The sequence below is a fragment of the Gossypium raimondii genome, chromosome 1, assembly GCF_025698545.1.
Source record: "Gossypium raimondii isolate GPD5lz chromosome 1, ASM2569854v1, whole genome shotgun sequence".
NCBI lineage: Eukaryota > Viridiplantae > Streptophyta > Magnoliopsida > Malvales > Malvaceae > Gossypium > Gossypium raimondii.
The window spans coordinates 29,861,255-29,866,798 of record NC_068565.1 but is presented as its reverse complement, the minus strand read 5'-3'; positions in this window follow the sequence as shown (position 1 = coordinate 29,866,798).

The window sequence follows — 5,544 nt, the reverse complement described above, 5'->3', positions numbered from 1 at the left end:
GTGAGCATATGGCTTTAGGTGCATTGATTTGTTTGGAGTAGATAAGGGAGCGTTGAGCATAAGTCTCCACTCAATGGAATATTTGAGGCACTATAAGGGAGTGCGTGCTTCGACCTGCTCAACCCGGTGGACTGTATTTGATATTTGAGGAAGTCTGGAGATCCGTTTATCCGATGTATGATCACCCGATTAAGCCATGAAAAGTGTATGCCAATGTATTCAGATGTGATTGTTGCTATAGCAATTAATGATTGAAAGCCGTGAGTGATTAATTTTTGGTATTGAAAATTCTTATGGAAATTAAATTCACATGTTTAATTATTTTTGGCTGATAAATGATTGGTTGTGAATTAAGCATGAGTTGGATGTTAATTTACTTGTTGTTTTTATTAACATTCACTGAGCTTTTTAAAGCTCACACCCTCACATTCGTGCAGATAATCTTTGGGATTAAGGAGCTGAGGAGTCGAGCAAGAGAGTTCTAAGAGATTTAGGCTTGGTAGAGACTTTATTACACATTTTAGAGACTGTAGTCGGGCATTGTGGAACTCCTAAGAATTAGTTGATTTTGGTTGTAATTGGACATTAGACATTGGACATTTATTTTATATGGTTTTATAATAATTTCGAGGCATGTTTGAGTTTAATTATTGATTGATTCATGGTGTATTGTTGCTTGATAACATTGTGATTGATAACACGGCGTGTGAAGCATAAAATTTATACTAACGATTGTTTAAATAAAGCTTCCATAGAGTAGTTTACTAGTGACTAAGGTATGCCACTTGTGTGATTAATTCGGTGTTTGATGTGCATGAAATTAATTGCCTAATTTTATTTAATTAAGGCTTAATTGATGTCCATAAATTCAATTGAGGGTGTATGTATATATATGTTAATTAATTGTAGTTAAATTGGGCTTAATTGGTCATTAAAATATGCAAAATCGAGTTTTAAAATGAGTTTTTCGCAAAAATAGGTGTAGTGGTTTCCACACGGACGTGTGGGTAAGTGACAAGGGCGTATGGAAACTGGAGCTATCACACAAGAGCGTGTGGGATTTCCACATGAGCGTGTGCGCGTGTAGATTTTTGGGGGTTTGAATTTTTGACTTTTTAAATTAGTATTCTAATTTGTTTAAGTTACGATTTAGTCTTAAAAATTAATTAGTTTAATTAGAGCCTTAGATGATAAGGAAACTTGGTAATAATTTTAGGATTAGTCTCGTAATGGGTAAAACTCAATAGAAGCACACTTAATTTGTAACTCAAAATAAGTCCTAATAGTTTGTATTTGTTACAATTAGTCCCTAATAGTAAAATTTGAATTAGACATGGCAAACAAACTCAGTTTAAGCCAAAATTTTTAGGCTTTCATAATTTTGACTAAAAGAATATTGGTAAATGTTTAGATCTAAAATTGGGTTAGTTTTACCATAGGTGGTAAAATGACAAAAATGCCCTTAGGTTAAATTACCTAGGAAAAGTTTAAAATTGGCTCATAATTTACTTTTGTGTTAATAAATAACTAAAATTTAGATAAGATTGAGGTGTTATAAGATCAGGGTGCGTCTTGGGTGGTCATTAGCCGAAGAGTCACTTAAGTGGCTATTGTAATGCTTCGAATTTGGGCCGGTCCGTCCTAGTCGGGTTTGCGATGTCATATATTTAGAGACTCATTTCTTTTGATTTTCACATTTTTAGAGTCTTAGAAGCTTCATCTAGTTAGTTTAGGGATTTATTTGTAGAATTATCAAATGTTTAAAAATTTGCTATTGATGGAAATTTTATGTTTTGTTGTTAGTAGGTGTATTTTTAATCTTATTGATAAATCTAGACTATTTAGCAAGGTACTTTCGAATGGTCTTGCAGCTAGGGATGTAATTGTGACAATGTAGTAAAATCAAAGACTAGAAATTAATATTTTAATTACATAGGAATTGTTACAAAATCAGCATAATTTCTTTAGCTTAGTTTGTTTAAATGGATAAGTCTAAGGTAGATGGGTAAATGGAGTAAAAGCAAAAGTTTAAGTTAAATGTGTATACTTTCATTTTAAGGCTAGCTATGCGAATATTTAAGATTATTGAGATGGTTGAGTTCATTTATTGAATTAATAATTTTATGTAGATCAAGAATCAACTCCGTCAATCGTTAATCGGGGAAAAGAGAAGGTCCTTGAGTAGATTTAGTCTCATTTCCACATCTATTGAATTCCTATAAGTTTGTACTATACAATTTATGTTTACAATTAATTATCACTATTAGTTGCACTATAAATTAGTATGGTATTATAAATTGTTGATTTGAGAAGTAATTCATCTAAATGATTGGTTGTATCTTATGATTGTTTAGGCTTAGTACTTAGCAGGCTTCATGCCAGTGTGTTATTCAGGCTTAGTGCCTAGCAGGCTTCCTGCCAGTGTATTATTCAAGCATAGTGCCTAGCAGGCTTCATGCTTGTGTGTTAAATGCTTAGTGCCTAGTAGGCTTCGTGTCAGTGTGTTATTCAAGCTTAGTGCCTAGCAGGATTTTGTGCTGGTGTATCAATTTGTTTAAGTTATTGATGTTTTATTGAATTTTGAATCGAGGTAAAAAGAATTTAGGTAATTTTTTTAACTTACTAAGCTATGTTGAGCTTACTAGGTTGATTTTATTTTTGTAGGTCTCTTGGAATCTTGTGGTCAATTGGATCGAATTGAGAGCACACACTATCGTCCACTCATTGGTAGTCATTTTGTATTTTGTTTTGTTCTTGGTTAAAAATGGCATGTAACTAAGAAGGGTCTACTGGTATTATCATATTATGTAATGGTCATTTTGATGTTTATATTGATTGCTTAGTATTTTGGTTTTTATGCTTGTACATATATTACATTATGCATATATATAATATTTGAATAGATGAGATTTTGATTTTGATAATTTTTGGTTGAATGAATATTTATATAAGGTACTAATGAGGGTATATTGGTTAGCTGATGGAATTAGGTTGTTTGTGTGTGTTTTTGAGATGTCTTAGTCTTATTTAGGTAAATATTGAATAGGTTTATAGGTTGGTTAATGTTATGCTTGGGACACAAGAAATTGTAATTGGCAAATTTGATTTTTAAGGCACATTTTGGTACACACGGCCTGAGACACGGGCATGTCACACGGTCGTGTGTCACACACAATCTATTCACATAGCTGTGTGTCTTTTAAGTTTTCAAGTTTAGGTTTCACACGATCGAGCGCACGACCTACAACATGACTGTGTGTCCCAAATCAATGAGTTACAGGGGTGAACACACGGGCTGGGACACGGTCGTGTGGTTATAGTCAGAGAGTTACACGGGTTGGGAACACAGGCGTGTGGATTTACCATACGGGCATGTAAGGTTTACATGGCCATGTTTTGGCCACACAGTTGGCCTGAGTCACACAGCCATATGACCCTTTTTTTCCAAAATTTTTAACTTTTACCTAACTTTTCAGGTTTGTTTCAGATTGGCCCCAGAAGGTTTCCAAATTATGATTAGGGCTTAGTAAGCTCGATTTAAGACCCACAGCAGCATGTTTGACTTAATTTGAATGTATTTTGTTATTATTTTACTTAGTAATGTATGGAATTTATGTAAGGTTATTGTTGTTAAATTATTTGTCATACTCGATAATCCAAATCCGGTGTGGTAAGTGAGTTAAATTCTTTGTTTTATTAACCAATCTGTTTGAAAAAATTACATGTTTACAAATGAACATACTACACTTAGGGCACCAAATCCAACACATTAAACCTTAATTCTAGTATTAAATGGAAGGGTACTTTGTTCTTTGGATTCTTCATTATATAACCAACATTCTGCTTAGAATTAGAGAGGTTCAATAGAGACGTTTAGATTTTTCAATAGAGTAGCTAGTTAGTAGAATAGTTTTAGGGTTAGGTTTTCTCTTAGAATAATTTTATATTAGTTTTTTTCATTTATGTCATTTTAGTTGTTAGATTGAATTTCTATTTTCTGATTAAACATTGCATTCGAAGAATGATTTTATGTGCTTTCACAACAATCTTGTATGAATTAATTGATTAATTAATTGATTATTTGATTGGGTTTTATTTTTTTTCAATTGTGGGTTGTTATTTGATTTCGTCAAATTATTAGATACTAGAATTGGCGCCTCTAGTAGAATATCTACACAAATGAAACTGAAAGCGTATTTTGTGGTGTATTGATTGGTAAATGTGATGCCTGATGTATTGTTAATCCAGTCAGTCACATCTATGTCTCTATCTTTTGGGAGTCATTTGCTCTGATGTTCAAGAAGCATCTCCTCAATTGGAGTTGATAGACGACATATTAGTCTTTCAATCAGTCTGCTCATTTATAATTAGACTAAGGACATGATCAAGTTCATCTACTGATACAAGTTGACATTTTATATTACGATCTGACAACGTAATACCGCTTAGTATTAGTTAAATGTTAGATAACCAGTGAGCTAATATTTGCCTTCATTGTTCTTTGCATGAAATATCCATTGAAGACAATAAATAAAGGGTATTAATGTAATTTAAGGATAATTTTAATAAACCAATCTATTTGAAAAAAATACAAGTACATAAACAAATATATTATACTTAAGGCACCAGATCCAACAACACCAACCTTTGGGGTCGCAATGTTGGCTACAGTATCTTAAGTTGAAGAGGTCGAAGTCGTGACATTGGAGTACCTTTGTCGTGACACTAAAGCCTAACATCCCTAACGAAGTAAATTATTGTTGATGCTGTATGTAACACCCCAAAATAAGGCCTAAGAGTTTTTGGGGTATTTTAGGAATTCTAGCCTTAGAGTGCTCAAAGGTAATGTATCAAATCTCGTTTCATCTTCTCCAAACGTGGGTTTTTAGAATTTGTATCAAATCTCGTTTAATCTTCCGTCAAAGGTAATGTTTCGAATTCTTATGATTTTCATGGTATTAGCCATTAAATCGTAACTTTTTAATAAAACCCAAAAATTGGGACATTAATGATGGATTTTAGGATTTTGAGTAAAAGCGTGGTTTCGAAGTATTTTTCACCTCATTTTGTCATGATAAGAAGGTTTCTAAACTTACATTGATGTTTCATTAATGATTTCTTACGCTTTAAAGAATTTTGTGAAAATTGTCAAAAAAATGTCTAAAAAATTTGATACCATGAATTGGGTAGTTTTTAATGGTTTAAGGGTTGAAGAATAGATGTAGGTGACTAATTAGGTGAACAGAATTTGTTTTAGGTGAAAAGGTTAAGCATATGCCGATTTATAAGCATTCTAAGTGTGTTATGTTAAATTTTGGTTACATGAGAGCTTAGAATAGGTTGATGTTTTAGTTTGTTTAACTGAGTCCTTGACTACTATCTGATTGTGAATTTTGTATGGTTATTGTGTGTAAAGCCTTAGATTCATTAGAGCCTTCTACAAGTTAAAAAAAGATCTAGTTTGAGCTTTTGACTTCTCGGTGAAACCATAGTGGTGAGTGTTTGGAGTCACTGCTCGTAGACACGAGTCATGTGTCATGTGGT